Genomic DNA, 26,719 nt, shown 5'->3' with positions numbered 1-26,719 from the left:
TACTTCAAATCTTAAATACCAATAAGAGTTGATGAAAAATATATAGATTACATTTTCTGATTTCTATATTTTGGAAACTAATATATGATATGTGTTCTTAAAATAATAAAAATAAATGCCAGCAATTATGTAGCTTATAACTCACTTTTTTTCGTTTAGTTTTTGCAAAGCTCTTTTTACTTGATGGGAATAAGAATTTTTCAGAAAATTATTATTCATTATTATTATTTTGTAAATTGTAAGGGTGGGAAATTATTGAAGAGAATCTGCACATTAAGTGGTAATGAATTTGTCACTTGTAATGATTTACTTCATCTTCAAAAATGCATCTGAATAACACCAATTCACTGCTTCAGTTAGAGATTACAGACAGTGTTTGTAGACACACAGCACAGAGACATTTGATAAGTAGAATTATTTAAGTATTTAACATCAATAATAAACAATAATTATTTATTATTTAACATCACCATTGACAAAAGATTTTCCATACAGTCCTTCAGGTTTATCTTTCATGTAAAGCATTTACCTGAAATAATTAGCATTTCTGATGCTAATAACAAATATCTATGACACATAACTCTTTCATTAATACATTCTTACATCCAAATTTCATCTTCACATTTGGAACAGGAAAGTATGAGATATCAAGAATCAGAGAAAGGTAAAAAAATAATAATAATTAAGTGACATAGAAAGATCAAAGGTGATGGTAGAGTTACACAGAGAAGGTCAGGTTTAACAAATGAATATGATTGCTGAATCATTAAATTGATATCTGTTTTAGTCTTCAGTATCTTAGAGCAGCTAGAAGTAAAAACCTAAAATTGTGGTATTGTAACCAATACTAAACTCTGAAATCTGTTCTACAACTAATTGTTGTGCTGTGCTTTAAAATTTATTGCTTTTTTGTGTGTAAGATATTTTTCACAAAAAATGAAAGAAAGTTGACTATCATGATAAAAAATATTTATTCCTTCTAGCCTCCTATATTCTGGAGCAGCTAGAAAGAGGAATCTATGATGGTGTGGTAGCCCATGACAAACTCTGGGATCTAAACTGTAATGTCTTGTTGAAGAGTGCTTTAAAAGTGCTTTATTGTTTTTTTCTTTCTTTGCTTTGTACATATGCTATATTATACAATTAAAAAATGATTAAAAATGTTTTCCCTGTGGATTACAATATATATTCATAAACTTCTATAACCTTAGAATTGATAATATGCTGCTTCACTTAAAATATAAGAATCTTGCAAAAATAAGAATCTTACAGCCAACTAATTTTTCTTCACATCTCCACTGTTGTAATATTTTAGTTGTCATATGTACTAAATATATATATGATTTATATATTTATATGTTTATTATACATATGTATATTTATTGTATTCATATTTATCCAAATATGTACATTTCTTCCGCTTTGCTTTTATTTATTATGATATTGATTCCGCTTTGTTATCTTTACTTGTTTTGGTTGTTAAAGCTGCTAGAATGCAATATGCAATAAATGAGTTGGTTTGATAATAAATAAATAAAGGGAGTAGGAATGTGCTTATTAATTTTTTAATATTTATTTTATTTTTATTTTGTGTATATTTATTTTTTAGCACCTGAGAAGAGAGCAGTAAAGTATGAAACATGGCTTAAGTATCTATAAAGGCTTCAAACTGGCTATTTTCTACCTTTCTGGTAAACAATACAAAACTGAATATTTTTCAAAAATAGCAAGAGAGGATTTTCCTTTTTCAGGGAGGAAACATATTATTTGTCTTTTATGCTCAGCAACTAACAGAGGTTTTGGAATTCAATGGAAATTAATAAATTTTTATTGATTTTTAATTGGCTCAAAGGAAAACAAATCAAGTAAAATGTGTAATTGATTACAGTGAAAAAATCATATTTTCTCCTCCTAGAATAAGTTCCTGGAAGCTAAGGAATGACTTATTTCCTATGTACTCTCCAGCTCCTAGCCCAAGGTTTAAAGTAAACAAGTGATAAAATATCTTATAGGAACAATTGGTTTGATAAATTATTAAGGTAAAAAATGATAATAGAGTATATAATTGAAATCACAAAAGACTATGGAGACTCTATGGACTTTCAAATTCAAGAAAATTAAAACACAGTCTATCTGACATCATTTACCTGGAAGGAGAAGTCACTTGCATGTTGTAAACACAAATTTCTATAATGTATGCATTGAAAAAATACATTAAATCAATTGACCTTATCCACAAAGATGGCTATCCTTTCAAATGGATACCTAAATAAAATTCTTCTTTTTAAAATTCTTCTTCTGAAAGTATAAGCTTAAATAAGAAAGAAAATCCTAAGAAGTAAATTATTATTATCTGTCATAAATGTGACACTGTCCGACAAGTTCCAAGAACAAAAAGTGAAAACATATTCCTCAGTCTCACAAATGCGGCTGCAAATTAATCAGGAAGGAGAAGTTGGTTGTTTGCACAGATGGCTCCAAAACCATGGGATGGCTGCTTCTGAGTGCTAGAGCCAAGAAGAAACAGCGTCAACATTTTACAACAAATCTGGCAGAGGCTCTGAGTAATTATCCACCTAACATAAAATCATACTGAAATTGAATGCTTTTTCTTTATTTTTTTATTGTTATGCTCTTTGCCTAGACATCATTAAAAATGGATTTGAGAAATAGAGAAATAAATATGACGACCACTTGAGTATAAAGATGTAAGAAGGAAAATAAAACGTCCCATTTTGTCAACATGCTTCTCTTTTTTTGCTCTTTTTCTTTTAGTCATATTCTATTTCTGTATCTAATTAGGTGGTTTATCAGAAGGTAGGGTAAACTAATTGAATTTTATCTGAAAATAAAGTGATGTGTCTCATAACACAGCTGCTATGGACTTAAACATTTTTATTCTTAACAAATTGAAGGATCTGAATAGAGGTAAGTAAACAAAATGAAAAAAAAGAAACAGCAGAACAAAATTCTTCACATAAATTTGCTTTCATTTGTATGAAAACACTCTGAAAGTTATTAGGAACATAAAAGGCAGCTACAGTGAAAACCTGCTTATTAAAATATAGCAAGGTAGTTACAATTATATTCCCCAAAGCACAGTTGAGTTCACAAAAATTACCCTTCCTGATGTACCTTTTATGTGATTCCTTGATTTTTAATATTTCTTACTCAACTTTTCCAAAATTCTCAGCTTTTGATTCTTTTGTGTCTTGCATGCATCATTCAGATACTTAGAAAACTTAGCTTGTTTATGTGCCCAACAATTTTATGATGCTTGATTTTTCAATAAAGACATTTTATTATGAGGAACAATTACAGTGATACAAAATATATTAGTTACTCTCCACTCTGGTGAAGGAGAAGATAAAATAAATGAGTGTTGATAAAATATATTAAGCGCTCTAAGGTTCCTGAGGGGAAAAGTTATATGATAAAACAATATCATAAATTAATGGATGTCTCCAAAATACCACAAACACCAAGTATTTCTACGACTGCCCATGACGTATAGTCATAAAGTTTCCAAGAATTTAAATAGGGCTTATATTCAATCATAAACAAAGCATAAGAAGCAGAAAAAAAATGAATTTGGTATTGACACTTTCATAGAAATCGAAAGACCATAAGAAGCCATTTGTTAGTCATTTTATGCTAATTATTTGGTTTAGTATTATTTTTGTTTTAAATTATATAAGAGATTTAAGTGGCATATCACAATTGTTTTGATGCTTTGTCTGAACCTGACACAGATGATCACCTCGATTTCAGTGCTAAATTCAAGAAAATTACTTTCTTGAATTTTTTTTTGAGTAAGGAGGGCTTTATCTCTTTAGGTGTTCATCTCTCTCACACAGAACTCACAAACACATACCTAGTCTAGGTTTAACTCATCCTGCAATGAAACACATATGGCAGCGTCTTCCAATCCTTCTGCTTGCACTAATGGGCCATAAGTGTTTTCAAAGTATTTGCAGCCTTTTTTTCTAGTTCCATGTTGTATAATATATATCTGGGTTGCAAAGTATAATTGGAGAACATTGTGGAGAAAGTACACACACTAATTATACACGAAGACATGTATCATTATGTATTACATATATATATATGTATGTTTCACATGTGCACTGTGGAAGGCCCATCAATAATGAACCCTGTCATGTGTGGGAAGCTGAAGTCACACCCATCACACTGAAACACCTAGCTTTTCAGATAATACAGTAAAACAAAAAATAATTATGCATAATATGATATTCTTTAAATATCCCTGTTTTGGTTCTGCTTCATGCCTAGATTGAAATTCAAGGTGGTGAATCTAAGGGTCTGAGATATCTCTGCTCTGTGGACTCACTCTGAATGAACTGCTGAATCTACTGAATTTTAGCCCATATTCCTGAAGTGGAAAAATAAGAAGTATCAAAAGCCACCTCTATCTCCTTTTTTTTTTTTTTTTTTTTTTTTTGGGAGGAAGGGAAGGAAAGACAGAGAAGGAAGGAAGGATGGAAGGGAGGAAGAAAGGGAAACATTTTTAAACATTTTCTTGTTTTATTATATTTTGTTTGTTTGTTTGTTTGTTTTTTTTTTACATGGGCTGGGGCCGGGAATCGAACCGGGGTCCTCCGGCACGGCAGGCAAGCACTCTTGCCCGCTGAGCCACCGCGGCCCGCCCCTCTATCTCCTTTTGTCCCAAATTTTGAATAATTGATTTTAGTGCATTTTGTCTGGTTAAATAGTAAACCTACATGAAAGCAGCTCTGAATAGTCTATGGTTTTTGAAACTGTACCAAACTGCAGTGTTTAATTTTTTTCTCTGAAAATTTGCAAATTTACCCCCAATGATGCATTATTTTTGCAATCAGCAAAAAGACAGACTTGAAATAATTTCAGTGTTACCAATTACAATCTAATATTTCATTGCATCATTTTGTATATATGCAATTTAAATGAAAAGTATGCATTGAATTTCTTTAGACAGGTTGAATAGCCACAAGAATCTAAATTTAAAGACTAGCAAAAATGGAATTCAATTAAGAAACTACCATGGAGGTCTTTTATTTGGTGGAAAGTTTCCTCTGTGGTGACCTTCTAAAACTTCCATCAACTGACTGTCAGTTTCATTGTGTTTTTTGTTTAAAATATAACTTTGAATAATCCAACTTGTTTGAATCCTTATTTCAGTTGTTTTTCATAGTAGACAATTTTACTTGGTAACACTTGGCAAAATTCTTCCCAAAAATGGATGGAAAGTATATACCTCTGACAGAATGCCCTTTCAAGATGGTTTAGGTTTTCTAATAGAATAAATTTTAAAAATATCATTATTCTTATTTTAGTATTTTGGATTGGTAATTCAAAATGCCTAAGATGAATACAGCTTTCTATACTTTTTTAATCTCAATAATAGATGGGCAGCCATCTTCTGGAAAATAATATTAGCAACCCTTGATTTAGTTTTAGTTAGCTGTTGGTGAGATAAAGATGCTTGAAACTAGCTAATTTTATTTTTTAACTAATATCAAATGTGGCAATAGAAGGAAAGGATTATTCATTTCTAGATAATTTACATGAAATATATGCTTTGCACTGTTACTAGATTTTTTCTTAATTTAAAGATATCACGGAGATGCTACAAAATCAATATTTTGAAAAACAAAGTTTTCCTAAACTGATTACATTATTAGCTATCCTCAAATTAATTACAATTTGCAAATGAGAAAACAAAAGTCTTCCTTGTTATGTTTTTCTTACTTATTACAATTTCTTGGCATCTCTCTCTAGTCCACCTCATAAATATCTAAGAAACTTGAATTTCCTGCCTTCAGTAGCTTCCTAGTCTATTTCCTCATAATCGTTTTTGTGTCCCCAATCTATGTTCCATTTTCCATCCAGGATAATCATTTTTAAATTAAAATATGATGATGCAATGCTTTCTCTCCTCTACATGAATATCTTCAGTGAAGTCATATAGCTTTTAGTTAAGCCCTCAAAACAAAAATCAATTACAAGGCTCTGAAGGATAAAAATCTCATGTTATGTTGCTCAATTGTCATAGCTTCTGCCCTTTCAATATGCTAGAATGAATGAATTTGTCCCTGCCACACAGTGTTCTGCAACACACACACGTACACAGGCATATGTGCACATGTCAAAGCTCTTTAATCTTCACATGTTTTTCCAAAGATAAAGATTTGCTGGCCCAAACCTAACCTCTTTGGGGCAAATCAGTCCAGATCTTGCTGCTATTTCCTTTCATGATTCCAGATACTTTCCTTTTTCTTTTTTCTTTTTTAGCTTTGTCACTTTTTCATTCCCTATACACCATTGTGTCCCCCAAAGAAAGATATTTAGTTGAAGGAATATTTAAATTTAATGTAGATATATAGAAGTGTATATTACAAGATGAAAATTAAAGATTATAGTCTTCATTCTAATCACAAAATTATGATGAGTATTAGTAATAATTTGAAATACTTTCAGTGTTACCTTATAGCATATATTAAAAGTAACTAAAGAAATGTATGCACAAATGTAATGTTTATCATTCTTCTAAAATTTTTATAAGGAATGCAGAGAAGACTTCTGTGACCTTGGATTAAGCAAAAACTTCTTAGTTATGACAGCAAAAGCACAAGTCCATAAATTAAAAATAATAATAATAAAATGGACGTCATAAAATTAAAAAAAAACTTGCTGGCCAAAAGACACTATTAAAGTAATGAAAAGAAAAAGAACAATTTAGAAGAAAATATTTTCAACCAAACCTGTTAGAATAGCTAAAATTGAAATCACAGCCACAGCAAATGGTAATCATGACGTGGAGGAACTGAAACCCTCATATACTAGTAGAAGGAATTTTATATGATACCACCACTTTGGAAAGCAATTTGGGAGATTCTTTAAAAAACAAGCATACACTTACTGTATGAACTAGAAATCCATTCCCAGGTGTTAGTTAAAAGAACTGAAATAGTATGTGCATGCAAAAAACCTCTACGTAGATGCTTATAGAAACCTTATTTGTAAACAACAAAAACTGGAAACAATTCAAATGGTCTTTATGAGGAAACAGATAAACTGTGATAGATTCATGCAATGGAATACTACCAGGTGATATAAAGAAATACAGGACTAACACAATTAAAAAATAGATGGATCTTAAATTTACTATGTTAATTAAAGAAACCAAATACAAAAGCTACATATCATATTATCTGATTGGCATTTCACATACTCTTACTAAAAACAAGCAAATAAACAAAAAATGCCATAAGAACAAAAAACAGACTGTTGTTGTCAGATACGAGCTACAGGTACTGTTTAACCATCAAAACACAGGAGAATAGTTTGGAACTGTTCTTTTTCTTGACAGTAGTGTTAGTTACACAACTCTGATGTTTTGTCTAACATGCAAAACTGTACAATAAAATAGGTCAATTATTTTATATTTAAAGTGTGCCTTAATTTGAAAAGGAAAAAAATTAAAAGATAGAAAATGTAATCAATCACAATAAAAAAATCTCATACTGATCAATATCAAATTACACAGAAAATATCATGTTTTTGTTCTTTAAGTGATTTGAGTTATTGAGAACTCTAAAAGAAATGAATAAATTAAAAAGGCACCAGGAACGGATATGCCCAGGGGAGTAGGTCACTACATAAGCCTCATCCTAGGTATGCTGGGACTGAACAAACTGTTGAGAGTCACTGGTTTAGAGATTGCTGAAAGCAGAAGCTTGACATGAAAGGAAGTACTCAAAAGTCATCTTTCTGGAGGTGGGGCAAAATGGTGGTTTAGTGAAGTGTGGGATGTGGTCATCCTCAGAGCAACTAGTAAATAGCCAAGGATGGTACTGAACAGCAACACACAGCATGCATCAGTCTGGAGCAGGTGGAACGGCTGAGACCCCACACAGAACTGTGTGTCCTTCCAAGCTGCGGAGGCCAGCACCCCTCCCCCAAGGGCATGGCAGGCTGGTCCCCAGAGGGGAAAGGAAACAGACCTACTAGCAGCAAGAGCTTAGCTCAATCAAGCTCCAATTACAGAATTAATTAACAAATTCTGACTACTGAAAATAGGTCCCCAGTATAGAAAACCTGGAATAAGCACTAAAGGTACGAGGAGTATTTGCCCCGGCAGAGAGGAGGTGGGATTGATGGGAAAAAACAAACAAACAACAACAACAAAAAAAAAACAACTCAGGCTTTTTGAGTTGGGCAGCACAAAATATTGGAAAAGAGCTGGATTGAAAGAAAAGAGGGCATGTAGAGCCTGGAGATACATACAGCCATGTACCAATTTAAGTTCTTGATTGACAAACTCAAGGAGTAGGAGTTCAGGTCTGAAAAGGCTTTTTGCTTGTTTTTCTGCTTCTTAAGACCCCAATAAACAGAACTGGAGACCCCAATAAATAGAACTGGAAGTACTCTCAGGCTCCAGCATTGCCTCAGGCAATGGTGGAATTAACTTGTCTGGGAGATAAAGTAACTAGTCAGGTGAAAGGAGTTAATTTTCAAAAGGGTGTATCTTCCCCTAGAGAAATATAAGGCCCAGCTCAGGTGAAGTCTCTCCTTCAAGGAATTCATGCCCCAGAAACTGGAAAATTGAAGCAATTAAAGCCATCCTCCAACCTCACCTCTATCTCAACCACACCCTTGGCAGGGAAAATCTGCTAAAGTTAAAGGCACCACATCACTTTAAGCTGGTGGGAAGCCATGCACAGAAAGGTGCCGCATGCTAAGCAGGACAGGAAAAGCGCACAGTCTATAGAGGCCTCAGAGGAAAGTCTCACAATCTGCTGGGTCTCACCCTCAGGGAAAACTGATGCTGGCTACAATTTCTTCCTAAGACATGTCTTTCTGGTCAGGAAAATCTGACTAGCATCTATAATATCAGAAGAGATCCTCTTCTAAAATAGAAGGCTCCATATAGGCAGGGAAAGAAACAGAAAAACAAGAGCTGAAGCATTCTGATCAGGTAAACAGAGCTGATGCTAGAGGCCTAGAATAAGTTGAACTGAATGTCAAAGAATAAATAGAGAACAAAGCCAACCAGCAAGAAAATCCTAGGTAAAAGAGTGAAAACAACCTTCAGAATAAACTAATTAAGGAATTCAAATGCCTAAATGCCAGCAAAAATAACGAGTCATACTAGGAAAATTGAAGATATGGCCTTATCAAAGGTCAAACCAACACTTCAAATAAGATACAGTAGAAACAACTAACTCAGGATGTTCAAACAGACATGGAAAAGCTCATTAAAAATCAAATCAACAAGTCAAGGAAGGTTATAAAGAAGACATTGGGTGAACAGAAAGAGGAAATTGAAAGTTTGAAAAAACAAATCACAGCGAATGAAAGGCACAATAGAAGAGATTTTAAAAATGGAAATCTACAGCAATAGATTTGAAGAGGCAAAAGAAAGGATTAGTGAACTAGAAGACTGGACATCTGAAATCTGAAAACTGAAAGGAAATACAGGGAAAAGAATGGAAAAATATGAGCAGGGTCTCAGGGAATTGAGTGAACACATGAAGCATATGAATATACATATTGTGGATGTCCCAGAAGGAGAAGAGGTGGGAAAAGGAGGATTATTTCCAGTGGAAGAAATAGTCACTGAAAATTTCCCATCTCTTCTGCAAGAGGGAAAATTACAGATCCAAGAAGTGCAGCATACACCAAAACAGAATAAATCCAAATAGACATACTCCAAGATACTTACTAATCAGATTGTCAAATTCCAAACAGAAAGAGTGAATTTTGAAATCAGCAAGAGAAAAGCAATCCATCACACACAAAGGAAGCCCAATAAGATTATGTGTGAATTTTTCAACAGAAACCATGGAGGCTGAGAAGTCAGTGGTATGGTATATTTAAGATTCTAAAAGAGAACAATTGCCAACCAAGAATTCTATATCCAGCAAAACTGTCTGTCAAAAATAAGAGGGAGGGGTGGGCCATGGTGGCACAGTGGCAGAGTTCTCGCCTTCCATGCCAGAGACCCAGGTTCAATTCCTGGAGCCTGCCCACACACAGGAGAAAAATAAAGAAAAAAAGAGGGAGATCAAAATATTTTCAGCAAACTGTCACTGAGGAAATTTGTGACCAAGAGACTGGCTCTGCAATAAGTATTAAAAGCAGCACTACAGCAGATTGGAAAAGGTAGAAGAGAGAGAGTCCTGGAGAAGAGTGGAGAAATGAAGACTATCAGTCAAACTTAAAAGAAAAACAAATTAGATATGACATGCAAAATCCAAAAGAGAAATTGTAAAAGAAAGTACTGCCTTTGCAGTAATAACATTAAATGTTAATGGGTTAAACACCCCAATAAGAAGTGGATTTAAAAAGGACCATCTATATGCTGTCTACAGGAGAATCATTTTAGAATCAAGGACAAAAATAGATCAAAAGTGAAAAGTTTGGAAAAGAAGTTTCAGTCAAACAGAAGTCTGAAAAGAGCAGTAGTAGCTATACCAGTATCCAACGCATAAGATTTCATATGTAAAAAAAAGTAAAAGAGACAAAGGAGGACAGCATGTATTAATAAAAGGAAGATATAACAATGAGGCAAACAGAAAACAACACTGAAAGGAAAAATAGACACATCTATGATAATAGTTGGAGACTTCCTTTCCCTCATCAATGGCTAGAACATCTAGACAGAGGATCAGTAAAAAAAAATTGAGAATCTGAATAATACAGTAAGTGAACAAAACTTAACAGACATTTATAGAACATCACACCCCAAAACATCAGGATACACATTTTTTTCAAGTGCTCATGGATTGTTCTCAAAGATACACCACATACTGGGTCACAAACAGTCTCAATAAATGTAAAAAGATTGAAAGAATATAGAACACTTTGACAATATGTCAAAATTTATGGGATGCAGCAAAGGCAATATTAAGAGGGAAATTTATTGCTTAAATGCCTATGGTTAAAAAACAAGACAGAGGAATTAACTGTTCACTTGGAAGAACTAGAGGAAGAACAGCAAACTAACCCCAAAGCAAACAAAAAGAAAGAAATAATGAAGATGAGAGCAGAAATAAATGAAATCGAGAACATGAAAACAAAAAAAAAAAAAAAAAAAGAAAGAAAATCAACAAAACCAGAAGTTGGTTCTTTGAAAAAATCAATAAAAACTGGTTTAATGGACCCTTGGGTAGGTTGACAAAAAAAAAAAAGAGAGGATGCAAATAAATAAACTCAGAAATGAAAGAGGAGACATAACCATTGACCCTGCAGAAATAGACAGTGAGAGCATACTATAAGCAACTCTATGGTAGTAAACCGGACAATATATGTGAAATGGACAACTTCCTAGAAAGACATGAACAGTCAACATCGACTCAAGAAGAAATAGATGACCTCAACAAGTCAAGTAAAGAGATTGAATCAGTCATAAAGAATCTCCAAAAAAGAAAAGTTCAGGATCAGATGATCTCACATATAAATTCTACAAACATTCAGAAAAGAATTAGTACCAGTCTTGCTCAAATGCTTCAAAAAACTTGAAGCAGAGGAAAAGCTTCCTAACTCATTCTATGAAACCGACATCCTAATATCAAAACCAGACAAAGACACTACAGGAAAAGGAAACTACAGATCAATGTCTCTAATAAATATTACGGTCCTGCTCATGGATATATCTGTATGGTATGCTGGCATCAGCCATAAATATATAGTTGTTGCTCTACAAATTCACTTTTTAATTGTGAGACTCTCAGGCAGTAAAATTGTTTGTCCATGTGTCATGAAAGGGAAGATGGTCTAGCTGTAAACCTGTACTGACCCACGGGCAGTGACTGACAGGCTGGCAAAATTGGAAACATTTAGAAGGAATAATATTCTAAAACGTGTGCAAGGAAATCTAGAAGAAAAGTGTATGAACGGTACTCTTTTAATAATATGAAGATATTTGTATACCACATAAATTCCCACCCAAAGGTAATTCCACAGTGACATTAAATACATTGGATCTTTTGCATCATACAGGGGCAATACTATTTCTTCACAGGAAAAGAAAACTATTTCAGATATGAATTTGCTTTAAGTATCAGTCAGTGTTGCTCTTTTTTGTCTTGTATATTCTTTATCCGTGGTACCATGGTATCTCACACATTCTCAAGTCTGTAGCTATGTGCACTGAGACAGTGCACATAGCTCTAACACTACTAGGCTTGACTGTTAAGAACGCAGATAACCCATTAATTGGAAAATTGTGATCAGTACTCATGATAGGCAAATATGGAGCCTGTTGTATACCTCAAGATGGAACAAAGGCTGGGATAGTTTATGCGCCAGAATTCCCATTGGCCAAGCTGAAGGTAGATAACATATGAGGCCACATCTTTGCTTAGCTTGATTTCCTGTCCCATCCTCCCTGCCCTAGTTCCTTCCTCGAGTAATTTACTCTATAAATTATGTTAAGAAGATGCTCCTTTTCAGATTCAGCCTCTTCACATCCAAACAGGACCCATTTTAAGGCAAAACAATTGTGACTATTGGCTTCTATACAAATAATTTTCTATGTTCACGATGGGTCCCATCACCCAGAAGAAACTGGTTGACTAATTGATAGATGTCCAATTAAAGGCTCAGCCTGACACTTGATTAGAGGATTCATTTGAAAGTTTAGGGTATGTACCTACAAGATGTGGTGTCTGCTTTACACTAGAGCATATACATGGTGTCATCCTCACAACAGACTGAATTCACAGTTGGGAAAGAAGAGGTGGAAGTAGGGATCCCCCTTTCACTATGACACCTAATACTCTTCTTGAAGAAATTTAGCTTCCTGTCTCTGATGTCTTAGGCTGGTGGGTTTTAATCTGCATGAATTCAGTTAGGTTCCCCTTTGGTAAAGGGGAACAAGTTTTGATAAAGGAACACATTCAGTGTCTCCTTGGTGGCTGTTTATCTCTTTTGTTGTTTTGTAAGCAGAAGACTCTAGAAACCTTCGTACATAGACACTAACTTTAAAACTAGATTTATTATATACATATGTACATAATGTCTCTCATTTCTGTCCTATAACCACATATCACAAATATCTCCTTCTAGAACAAGAAAGCAAAATGTCCTCATGAGTTTTCTGTACATATCTATAGTCTTTAACATTGCATACAGTTGTTGTGTATGGGTGCATGCATATACAACTTATCTAAATTTAATTTATGCATATATAAAAGTGTCTATGCGTGTCTGTATACACACACACTCACACAGGTATACATGCCTGTGTGTGTTCATTGAGCATTAGCAAAAAGGGCATGCTATGATTTTGGTATTATACAGTATTATAGTATTTTTTAAAGAAAGCAATTCCTGCTGACTTAAATAACAGTCAGTACAGTCATGGATGGCAATTCACATATGCAGCTACCACAACCTGATTTCTTAATTTCTCCATTGGGGAATTAATCTGTAATTTGTGATCAGTGTGAAGAGAAACATGTTAGTTGTATAAGAACCATGCCTATAGCATGGAGAAAGTATATACTTAGATAATCAGTTAGCATATATGGTGGAAAGAGCCTTAAGTTGAAATTAGGGACAATTGGGTTAGATTCATTGCACCATTACAACTAACCAATCAATCAGACCAAGAGCAAGTCACATAACTGATCTGAAGTAATAAACTCAGAAATAAGAAGCCTTGCAAGTGTGATAGAAATTAATGGGTTCTTTGGCAATAAAATATTAGAATGATTGGTTTTACTGCCATATCAGCTATAGACTAGCAATATGTCACTCAATTTATTTAAATGAGGAGACAAAAGTAGAAAAGGTATTTATTAAAATATTTTCTGACTCTTAATTCTTTTGTCCCTTAAGCTTTTATTAATATTCCTTGATCAGTAACCATATTAGCATATTCCAGTTTAATATACCAGTTTTAATTTTCTATATTTTTATGGTAATGGAACCTAGTTCTTCAGACATATTTAGGACAAGCCTATGATATATTTAGATAAAATACTGATATCCCTCTCTCTCTCTGTATATTTTTATATACAAATTCACACATAAGCTTATTAAACAATGATGTTTATATAAACAGCCACATTTTAATCAGGATTTTTATATATTTATGTTTTTCAAAGCTCACTAACATATACACACACCCACAGATTTTGTTCACAGAGCTGTTATCATCTCTCGGTAATGAAACAAAATATAATGATTTTTGCCTTATTTTTTTGTGAAATCAAATCTTTAGGTGTTTAACATAACTGATATTTTCTTATATTAATTGATATTTCCTTATAAATGGCTATGTTTAACTGATGACATATTGGATTTTTAAAAAACACTCAAAGAGATAAACATATCACAGCCTTTTTTCCTTCTTATTCTCCTCCTGTCATCCTATTGCCTTCCTATTTTCTACAGAAATTAAAAGTATCTGAGAATCTTCTGATCATTTGTCAAAGATTCAAAGTGTCCATAACTAAGGCAGTAGCCCAGCAATTGTTTGAAGAGTTGACTTGTTAACACTAAAGATATTTCAAAGAGGTGTAAATTAAATTTGCGTTTTTTCTTAGCAACTGCCAGTAAGATTTTTGGAGAATAATAAAGTAGCAAAGGGATTAGTTGTTTGCCTATACCTCAAAACTTTTCTCCATGCTGTGTTTCCAAAAGCCAATATTGATGCCTCTAGTCCTGAAAGTTCTGTGGAAGAAAAACAGCCAAATAATGATTTTTTTTTTTTCTCTATAAGATCTGTGATTTCCTCAGAAACTTCAGGAATGTTTTCTGTTTTTCCTTTATTAGACCTGTGGTCTCCTCAGAAACTTCAGAAAACTCAGGTTAGTCTGGTGATGAATCTTCAGCTCAAATACCATTTTCACATATGAGTCAGGATGGGTCAAAGGGAGCAGGTTCTAGAATTGTCTTATTTTACTTTCTCGATTAAAAGAAATAAATGAATTTTGAGTATTTAAGTAAAGCAAGCAATCTTCTATTTGCAACAATCCTCTAGCATCCTCATTACCTTATACCACACACATGGCTAAGAAGAGTTCCTCGCACATGAAGGTTGCTCAATAAAAATTTGCTGAAGAAATGAAAGTTACCACTTTCCCTCAAGATATTTATTTTTGTGTCCTATGAATTTAATTTTTCCAAAATGTGGCCAAGCACTTAACACAGAAGTTCGGAAGTTTTTTTTGTTTTTGTTTTTTTTCCTATGGGCAGGCACTGGGAATCTAACCTGGGTCCTCTGGCATTGCAGACAAGCATTCCTGACTGCTGAGCCACCATGGCCCAGAAGTTCAGAAGTTTAATGCATAATTTTGTATGAATGAATGAATGTGCAAAATCATACATGATACAATCAGATTTGAGAAGAGAACTATGCAAGATTTCGTGTTCATATTCCTACTTTTGAAATCGATCAGGACTCTTCTAACTTAATTTCATGATCCTCCATAATCTGGTCCCCTCCTAACCATCAAAACTTAATGCCAATTATTTTAAGTATACCTGCAACTTTATTAAGACTCATCTTAAGATTGTTCAATGTCCATGCCATAATCTTCCCTACTTTAAGGTGTTCTGACAGAAATGGTATTCACCTCATACGACAATTTATTCCTATTCAACCGTTTAAATGTTATTTAAGTTTTCTCCCAAGAAACTTCTGAAATTCTAGTCTATTGATTGTCTTTTAGCAATTGAAGACTACCTCACAATGCATGAGGTATATATATTTTATATTGTCACGTGTTTTTCCCAGTGGTTTCACATGTGTCAGTCTTGTTTTTTCTGTTCATTAACGGGAGAGTAGAGCAGAAGATTAGGCTGGAAAAAATAGCTGAAATTAGTCATAAAGGGCCTTTTTTATGAATTTTATTTTATGAATTTTATTATATAAGCAAGTTAACCACTACAGTTTCATAAATGCTGAAAATTTGTGATGAGATGTGGATTTCATGTCTATGAAGTGTGGACTGTAAAATCTAAGTTGTTTATGCTCAAGGATGTCGCTTATAATTCTCTAGACCCTTTTGCTTTAACTTCCTCTCAGAATACTCCTGAGGCACTAAACACAAATGTAGTGACAGAGTGATGTTAGGAAGTGTCTCTGTCAATATATTAAAGGTGATTATGGAATCAATTTCCTTCAACTAATGAATTCTATAGTTTCATAATAAATTAAATTGGAGAGGTAAAAGTATAAGAATGACAATATGAAAATCATGAAGGTTTATTTTTAAGAAAAAAACTATTTCTCACTTCAATAAAATATATTTCGAGGGTGGTGTGACGGTGGCTCAGGGGCAGAATTCTCACTTGCCATGCCCAAGTCTGGCTTTGATTCCCAGTGCCTGCCCATGCAAACAAACAAACAAAAAGAATGTATATATATAAAGAACTTAATGTATTATCAATCAGTATAGTTACTTCATGTACATCTGAAACTGAATGGTATAGTCTGAATATACGTTTAGGATTCTACATGGCACTTCAACCAGAATTTTGCTTTGCTTGACTAATTATTAAATTGGTCATATTTTATTCCTCAAATTGCTTGTTGAATTTGAAATTTTCAATATCATCTTTAGTCACAATCTCTGAAAATAAAAAGCATTTTAAACTTTTGGGTTAATGAGAAACTTGCCCTTCTGCGTAAAGATATAAGCTCAGCCCCATGTCTCGTTCATATATTATTGTGCTACAATGTATTATTATATTAACAGTTTACTCATATTCAAAATTAACTGTAATGGAAATTAGCCTTATACTTTATTATTTCCTGGTAGTAAAGAGATATAGTCAGAACATTCCCTGAACTTTACTGGTCATTAGATTACAGCTTTATCATATGTTAAATTTCCTAAATAGTCCAGACTTTTTAAATTTTAGTTATGGGAGGAATAATACATCAAAACTGAAAAATATATTTTTAGAAATGTGATTCAAGTCTAATATTCATGAAGAGATGCTTTAAATTTAACAGTACAATAATTAAATTTGGCTGATATGACTAAGATTTTGGAATGGTTGTCACCTCATCCGAGAAGTTTATACATTTTTAACCAAGGTATGCATTTTCATAAACTAGTTTCAGAAAATACCATATACATATAGTGGCTCAAGCTCTACATTACTCAAAGGGAGTTTTTATTGGCTTATGAATTAGACTATAGCTTCCGTTAGGATTTCTACAGAGATATTTCTGATCTCTTCAAACCTGTATAAAACAGTAATTTTGAATATAAAAGACCATGGCTTTGAACTACTTCCAACATAGACCACTTCATGTTCTGTGTGCCTTGATTGTTACAAAATTATTCTATTACCTAAATGTGTATAAATTAATTGGCAATATATTTTCTTCTTAAATATAGTTTTGCCTGGTTGGGCAGGGAAGAGGTGAGAATTATAAGCCTGCTTGAATTGTGTATATATGTATATGTATATATTAACATGTGTATGGGGTCTGAAAGAAATGATTGAATAGTGGAAGAATCCCACCTCTTGCTTCATTGTGATCTTTATACCCCAACAGGTATGAGGCTAAGAACCTGAAAAGAGGATTAAAGAAATAATATAGATCAACCTGAATTCTCCAATTCTCTTTAAATTCTTTCTTCCTATCTTTCCTTTTCTTTCTTTCTTTCTTTCTTCCTTTCTTTCTTTCTTTCTTTCTTTCTTTCTTTCTTTCTTTCTTTCTTTCTTTCTTTCTTTCTTTCTTTCTTTTTCTTTTTTTGCTTTCTTGCTTGCTTTTTTGCTTTCTTCCTTCCTTCCTTTCTTCCTTCCTTCCTTCCTTCCTTCCTTTCTTCCTTCTTTCCTTCCTTTCTGTCTCTTCCTTTCTTTTTCCTTTCTTCCTTTTTCCTCCTTTCTTTCTTTCTTCTTTTATAAAATTCTTTCACTTCTTTTTTCTTTTATTTTATTGTTCTAAATCCAATCTGACATTTTTAAGAAGCCAAACGATATACACAGCTATTTTTATCCAAATAAGAGATGAAAACTAGCAGGAAAATTAATTTTCAAGTGCTTTATTTAAAAATACATGGTATTTTCTTAAATACACAAAGTTAAGTCCCTAAACTTACTTTAGCAAGGATATGATAACAGTGCTATAGAAAGTTTGATCAAAGTAAAACATTTAGAATGTGTGAGTTTAGATACAGGATAAAAATTTATAATATTATTGCTACTGTTTAGGGAAACAACAATGAAAGTTTGAACTGCAATAGAAATGATGAGAATGAAGATTGCATACAAAATCCACTACATATAAATGAATGGAAATTTCAAGCCGTGTGCCTGTAGAATAACATTAAGAATTGAAGTGAGTTATAATGAAGCATCATTTATTTTAATAGATGATGCCAGTGTTTTAAAACTGGGATAATATGGATATATTCTTAAACTTGTAGGGAGATCATGAGAAGAGCATGCTACTGTGAAGACTATAATTCACTCAACAATTGATATTTTGTAAATGTCTGAAAATAACTTTTGTGGTGACTGCAAAGAATAAAATCAGCATTGTATTTGGAATCATCAAAGATTCAAGACCCAACAATGACTGTCATTTTGTTCTTCAACACTAGATTTACTAACACTCCCTTTTTCTGCCCACTATACTTGAGACATATCCATATGAGGCAATTATTTAACATTATTGAAACTTGCTATCCCGATGCTTGTTCCATGAACACTGCTGTAAGTGAGCTGGCCATGTTCTAACTTGGGATCCACAAGGAGAAGACCTGCTTTCATTCTTACCCCTTGCCAGGACTCATCCTTGAATTATGAAAAACATGGGCATTTGAAGTTTGATTAATTTCCTAAATTACAAAATCACATAAATGATGGAAATCTAAGATTCATGTATACTTTATGCTTTATTCACTTCATGTCTCCTAAACTAAACTTGGATTAAATAAGTTGCGTTCTGTCATTTGTCCATTAAATGTTTTTGATATGTGTGCTGGTTTGGAAGGATGTATTACCCTAGAAAAGCTATGCTTTAATCGTAATCCCATTTTGTAAAGACAGCCATTTCTTCTAATCCCTATTCAGTACTGTATGCTGGAAACTTTAATTAGATTATCTCCACTAAAGACGTGACTCAATCAAGGGTGGGTATTAAATTTGATTAGGTAGAGATGTGTCTCCACCCATTCTACATGGGTCTTGATTAAGTTACCGGAATCCTATAAAAGAAGAAATATTTTGGAGAAAGCTTCAGAATGCCATAGAACCATGAAATAGAGCGTCCACCAGCCAGCAACTTTTGGAGATGAAGAAGAAAAATGCCTCCTGGGGAACTGGAGAGGAAGTTACCAGATGAAGCCATTTTTGTCATGTGCCTTTCCAGCTGAGAGTGAAACCCTGACCATGTGCTATGTGCCTTTCCACTTCAGAGAGAAACCTTGAACTTCATCAGCCTTCTTGAATTAAGGTATCGTTCCCTGGATGCCTTAGATTGGATATTTCTATAGACTTACTTTAATTGAGACATTTCCACAGCCCAAAAACTGTTAACTTGCAACTTATTAAATCCCCCTTTTAAAAAGTCATTTTGTTTCTACTATATCGCATTCTGGCAGCTAGCAAACTAGAACAACATGTCATACATTTAAAGCACCTTTGGTTAACTGGCATACCAGTGAATATTTTCCTGTGTGCCTCAGATTTACAGCACAGTTTTAGCTTCTGCATTAGGGAAAGTTTCCTTAACCCTTGTTCCACATATTTAATCATCTAGATAAGATCCAAAATCATTACTTCTTTTCCCCTCTGTCCGTATTTTCATTATTATACAATTGCACATTTCTCTGATAATTGAAGATATAATGGAATTTAAGAAAGTAACAACTTCATGAGTCACAGTTTACTTTCCTATATACAGCTTATAAAGTGTGAATCAAGAGATAATGATAATCTTTCACAATACATGTATAAATAATTCACAGAAAACAAAAGTATGTATAAAATGAATATGAAGTGTGTCTTTTTTTATCTAATCATAAATACCATGGACAATCAGGCTATGCCTACATAGGATTTTTACAAAGCAGCCAACTCTATACTTTCTTACACAATAGAATGTTTTCTCTTCATTTTCTATAAAAATCTTTCCCCGAAATGGTTTACTCAACTGGTTTCAATGGTCTATATCTTTAAAACAGCTCTGGAAATTGATCAGTGGATTGCTGGATTGTTGCTTTTCCCTTAAGGTATTATTGTTAATATAATTATAATAGCATAGCCAGTGAGAACTAAGTTGTAGATCTTATTGTCATTGGGTTTATATTATTTGTGGGGATAGAAGAAAACATACTCTTTATGCATCAAATAAGATTGATTGAAATGTTTAAATAATGATAAACATTTAATGATGAAGAGAAGAGGAATTGTTGAATTTCAAGAAGGAAAATAGACCACTTCTGCTGGAGGAGATGACACCTGAGCTCTGAAGAATGAGGAGAACTGCGGTAGCAAAGAAATTTAATGTTGGGGAAAGTTTATTTGACTATGGAATACACAAATTCATCAAATATATATTGACTCTCTTCTTTTAAAAGGTACTCAGAAACTGAAAATAGAAATAAAATGAATGTCCTTACCCCAAAGAAGAAAGAAAAATAAGGCAATAATTACAGCTCAGTGTACTGAGTATTTTGATAGATGTACGTCACTTGATGAATGGATGTCACTAGGTCACAGATAAAGCAAGAACTACATGGTGATCAAGCAAGAATTGAACTGAATTTTGAAATGTAAGTTTATCTGGTTCAAATAAAAAAGTGAAAGGGACTGAGTAACAGCATGTATGAAAGTGTGTTTTCATAGAATAGGTTGATGGATTAAGTGAAAAACAATAATTTTGTATCACTGGAGCTAGAGAGCATGTTAAAAGATGTTGGGTGATAAAATTGAAATATGATTTGTGTTCTGTTTACTCTTCCAAGAAGTGTAAAGAGTATATGTAAATCTATGAGAAACAATGGTGTTATTTTAAGTTAAGAATTATATTTTAAAACTAGCATTTTATTTATTCATTCAACCAATACTAATGGAAAACTTGCTGTGTCCCAAAGACTGTTCTAGCGCTGTAATAAATAAAAGAGGCAAGGCCCTTGCTATCAAGGATCTAATATTGTAGAAATATGACAACAGCAGCTAAGAAAAGCAGTGCTTGACATGGTGCAGAGAATTGTTTCAGTAATATACTATAAAAGTTACAAGGTTTTATCTGAGATAGTTGAAGAGATGATTAGGAAGAGGAGAATGGAAATGACACATCATTGTGAATTATTTGGTATGGAAGGGGTACAGGTGAGTGCAGAAAAGGAGTCTAGCAAATATCCCCAGGTCTCTGGACTCACAAGAGATGAGAGTTAACGTCACTTGTAATAGGATAAATACACATCATGTGTCTTCTGATAATCTTATCTGAAGAGGTTATAAAATATATCCTCCAGTATTCCTGCCAACATATATAACCTGCTTTTAATCATAAGGAAACACCAAGCACATATAAATTGAGGGGCATTCTACAAACCAATAGCAACAAACTCATCAGAAATGCCAGTAATGAAAGACAAAGAAAAATTGAGGAATCATTCTCTATTAAGGGGACATAAAGAGACATGGCAACTGAATGAATACATATCCTTAGGTTGGATATTATTCAGACTTTCTATAACTTTCTATAATAATATCAAACTAAAAATGATTAAGCCAAAATAGGCAGAGGAAGAGAATCACAGAGAAGGAACAAGGGAAAGAAAACTTTCAAGAAAGACTATGGATATTTGGTTGAAGAATACTGAAGGAAGAGAGATTTGCCCTTATAATTCCCTCTGAAATAAACTAAAAATGAGAATTCACACTTGAAAATGATTTTTCCTAATACAGTAGTGATTATCGACACATCACACATGAAAAACACTACCAAGAATAACAACATATGGGAAGCTGAGAGTGGATACATCCCCTTTCAGATCTTGGGGATTGAGCCAGTATCTCCAAGAGCAAATCGAACATTTTGTAATGTCTGTAAGCTATTTGAAAAAAAATTCAACATTTCAACATTGACACATAAAACGTGTATTAATAGGCCTGAACCACATAATTTAAGCTTAAAATCCAGGGACAAACAATTGCTTTAATTAGAAAAACACAAACAAGGTGTGGTCAGTTCTTATTATACCAGAAAGTCCATAATTCAAACATGACTACTAAGTTGTTTCTGTTCTCTACAACCGAGTTAATTATTTAGGATTTGCTCATTAACTGAGGGAATGTAAACAATGTATTTTTATTATTCTTTTATTAATGAATGCATAAACTTGTCAAATAACATAATGAATATTAGAAGTGACTTCTCTATTTTAAATTGAAGATATTCAGTAGATTTGGATCAACTAAAATATTTTTGGGTAATCACTATTCTCTCAAGGTGGAGAGGTAAATAATCTGAGAAAGCCAGAAGCTTGCTCTGTAAAGAAGAATGGATGTAGAAATTGTTTTTGAAGGATTTTTAGTTCTCTGATGGGAATCTTACACATAATAGAAACTTGTCTCTAAAATATTATTTTCTGCCTTGCGTGGATCTTTCAAATAAGTTCACAAAGGACCTAATAAGACAGAGAACTGAAATTTTATCAAGTTTCTAGAAAATATTTCAGTAAACGTTTTCTCTTTACTTGCTCATAAATACTTGTTTGATTTCTTCAAGTGGGGCATTATTTGTCCTGGGATTTGCTTCTTTTTTTTTTTTTTTAAGAGTAATAAGGCAGCAAATTTACTAGGTATGCATGTTATAAGACATGCTGACAGTCTTGCAAGAAAAGAGGGATGAAAGGGGAGAAGCTCCTGCACTTTGGGACAATCTGCTTTTACAGGTTTTTGCTCCTTTTGCAATTTTTACTAACTATTTTACTATCCTTCCCTTTTCCTTTCTTTGTTGATGCTTGAATAGGGATGACTCACACAGGTGGAATCCAATGGCCCCCAGGTGCTGTTCTTCTCAGAGATATCCTTCTCCTTGCAGACTGATCCTTTCTTGGAATTTGCCCTTTGGTTTTAAGCCAACTCTCACCCTAATTCTAACACTGCCTCAATTTTCCCCCTCATAGGTTTCTAGCTCCCTTAATTGTAAAAGGATTTGGATCAATGGTAGCTGTTTCAAGCTGTCAATGGGTCACAGTCCCTACTTTTTGATTGCATAAAAGTCTCTGCTTTGCATGGAGAATAGGAGCATAGGATATGCCAAGGGGAAGTTTGTTGTGAACAGCTTCTAATCTGGAAGAGAAATTGCACACAAGGATGAACAAAAGAAGGAGCAAGATGGAAATCAGGGTATTATTTAGAGATTTTAGGAATATGGTCGGGGCTTGGCATGCTGTGGCAGTTTGCAGTATCTGGCTGAAATTTGCATAAGAAAAACTTCTAGAATGACTTCTCAACTATATTTGAAATTTCCTAGCCCCTAAAATTTTGTTTTCCCTTTTTGGTCAACTACTTCTATGATACAAAAGGTAGGCTTATCTTTGGGAATCATATCTTACATTGCGAGGGAGACTTACATCCGTTGAAGTCATGTCCCATGTAGAGAGGAAGGTAGTGGGTTTATTTGTGGGGTTTGGTTTTAGAAAGAGAGAGAGAGAGACAACATTTGAGCAACAAAAGAGGCTTTCTGGGGGTGACTCTTAGAAATTACTTGTAAGTGGCTTAGCTTTGCCATTGCAGAGATAACTTTGTAAGGACAAACATCAAGATCAAGGGCTTAATTTATTAAATTGAGAGTTCCTACTGCTTGAGAGTGGGGAAGTTGAATAGTTCTGCATTTTTCTATAGTATCCTAAAGAAATTTGCTTTGGGTACTCTGTACAGAAAACAAAGATTTTGTATCATATCAGAACAACATCCTTGTTGATATATTTTTATTTTCTGGTTAATATTTTATTCTTCATTTGGAGTTATGTATCAAAAAAAGTTGAATTAGGTTGTTTTTATGATCTGTAACTTTTTTCTAAGAATAACTAAAACCGTGACATAACACAGCATCATACAGATCAGTATTAGAATATAACTTGGATAGTGATAAAACTGTTAAATTTTAAGAATTTTATATAATCTCTAAATATATTAATAATATTTCGCTTATACATATTTAGCTTAACAGAGGCATAGAAATCATAATACTTCTTAAACACTTCCTCTGTAATATGTTAATTTCAACACTCCACTTTTACAAGGTGAAAGACCAAATCTTTTGTAAGAGTTTTCCTGTAGGAAAGAGATTTGTCTTTTGAAATAAAGGATGAGAAGGTCAACATAAACATCAACAAGGAGGTTATTATGATATGATGTAAAATCTTTGTTTTCTGGACAGAGAACCAGATGGTTAAGAAACTTTCATTAAGAGCAGACCAATAATCTACGTTTATTTTAGCAAAATTCTCTTTCTTAAACCTTCCACAACTTTCAGTATATATCTAGAGCTTGTAGTCAGCAATGACTACAAACAAGATTCACTTTCAAACTAAGAATATTTTAATTCACAAAATTAATATATTGCAAGACTGTGCTTTGAGGTAGTTAAAGGTCAGTAAAGTCTGCTGCTAAGGCATTAGTAGAGATATGGGAACTATTTTGAAATACTTGGAGCAGCAATATCTAAGTGAGCTGAGCAGGAATATTAACATTAAGTCTCTGCCATTCAAAAGCAAATGGGCTTCAAGAGTCAGGCTGAAGAGGGATACAAAAAATACATCAGTAAGATCTAGGACTGAGAACTTGAGGGTAGACAGGAGTTACCCAGAGGGTTGGCTCCAGATGGCTTCATAGCATACTGATGGGTTTATTTCTTAATGATCTATTTGTGGATGCTGAGAAGCCTCCATTTAGTAGGGGTCTCAGGACAAACAAGGTGGGAGTAAAGAATAGCGCATTCTACTAGTCTTAAGGTGGCCCCAGGGAATGAAGGAGATAGTTCCATAGAAGGGGGGGTGGGGCGTTCAGGGACAATGAGAAATTTATGCGACCCCAGAATGCCCTCAAGCCTACAAAGCAAAGGGATAGTGAAGTTTCTAGTTTTGGATTTTACTATTAACACTCATAACTGGGCAAGTCTGAGTGGTGGTATGTCCAGAGTTGCAATTCAGGACAAAGTGGTCTCGGTGTCAACTAAAAGAAATTCATAGTCTAATCTGCCATGTTGAGTTTCACCTCAGGCTCTTTTAGGTTGATGGTCAGGTGAGAAGTCAGCAGAGCCATAAGCAGCACAATCACCCTCAGTCTTCTTCGTTTGTCATAAACAGGGCTTGAGAGGTTGTCCTGTGTCACTGCATCCCCCCACCTTCAGGAGACATGCAGTCCCAAAGCCCATGTTGGTGGTACCTGTGGTAAGGACCTAGTAGGTCTTGAGATCAAGGATTGTCTCAAGATTTCTGGTACTCTGACCACCAGTGGCCCTCTGATCCACAGTTGAAGCAAGGCTCTTGAGGCTTGGAGGCATGATTTAGGTGATCTAGAAAGTATAGAATTCTTTTAACAGTGATTGCTATAACTGACTCTGTTCTCTGGACTTTTGCTTACCTCCTCGCCCTCTCCTCCTCCTCAGACTTGTCTTGATTGTCAAAGGCAGCTTCTAAATCATCAGTGGGAGTTTGCAGGTCCATTGAGAGCTTTTGCAGCCCTCTGTGAACATCAGGGGCAGTCTGGCTGATGAAATGAGTGCCCAGAAAACTGTAACCTTCTCAGAAATCCAGGCTTATATCAGTATATCTTTTTAGGGCTTCTATTAATCTCTCCTGGAATAGGGCCAGGTTTTCTTCTTTCTTCTGAGTGATCTCCCTTAGCTTATTATAATGAACTTGTTTGGTAGTACATTTTCACGTCTCTTAACAAACAAGTTTTAAAAGCAGATTGTCAAGAAGATTTTCTCCCTAATGTAAACTGAGACATGGGCATAACACAGGCAACAAATCCTCTCAGATCTTTGTCTTGAAAAAGCCATAAACATTTGAGCACAGGCAATTTCTGAATACTTTCCCTGTCTGTAGGAGATCGTAATTAAGAGTCCCATTGGAGGGCTATGTTTTCCATCCTTGAGCTTAAATCGTGGCCATGTGGCTTTCCGTGGAGAAATAATCCTAGTTCTTTAGGGGGATACTACTGACATTTCTATTTTCCATGGGAAAAGAAATAGAGGTGCTTACATCCTTTATGCTGACCCAATATCTTGGGAAACCTGGGGATTAAGGTGACCAGGCTTTCCCAGGACACTTTTCCTGAGCAATGCCTGGATCTACATTTCTGGGAGTATATAGTTTCCTAGGTCTTTCCCAGAAAAATTCTAGGACAATGCTCTTGAGGAGTTGATGACTCAAACCCCATACAATACCTTTCCTGAGAGATGACTAAACTTATGCTTCTAGGGGGTTCCCAGGTTTGTCTAGAAGAATTTCATGACAACACTCTCAAAGGGTCTTTCCTCTTCACAGGCCTAATCTCTTTGGAATATAGGGAATAAAGTAAACAGGAGTCCCCCAGATGTGCTGATGGGCAAACCCAAGATTTTTTTTCCCTGGGAGATGTCTAGACCTACCTTATAGAAGTCTAGAACAATGTTTCTGGAAATATCTTTGTCTTCTATTTTCCTGTTTCCTGAGAGCTAATAAGTGAACAGACTCTAGAAGAAGAGAAGCTGCAATGGGCTTCAACAGAGACTAACTAA

At 34.0% G+C, this 26,719-nt stretch overlaps 1 long non-coding RNA gene across 1 annotated transcript; it reads right to left on the bottom strand.

Moving 5' to 3' along the window:
- Positions 1–2,410: 2,410 nt before the first annotated feature.
- On the bottom strand, positions 2,411–26,719 carry LOC143666098 (uncharacterized). The gene is made up of 3 exons (XR_013167390.1): positions 26,591–26,719; positions 14,619–14,682; positions 2,411–2,507 (listed from the first exon to the last, which is right to left on the bottom strand). It is a non-coding gene; the product is annotated as an uncharacterized LOC143666098 (long non-coding RNA).

The sequence above is a fragment of the Tamandua tetradactyla genome, chromosome 22 (assembly GCF_023851605.1).
Source record: "Tamandua tetradactyla isolate mTamTet1 chromosome 22, mTamTet1.pri, whole genome shotgun sequence".
Taxonomy (NCBI): domain Eukaryota; kingdom Metazoa; phylum Chordata; class Mammalia; order Pilosa; family Myrmecophagidae; genus Tamandua; species Tamandua tetradactyla.
Note: the sequence above shows the minus strand (reverse complement) of the source record. Positions and strands in the feature narration are given on the sequence as shown.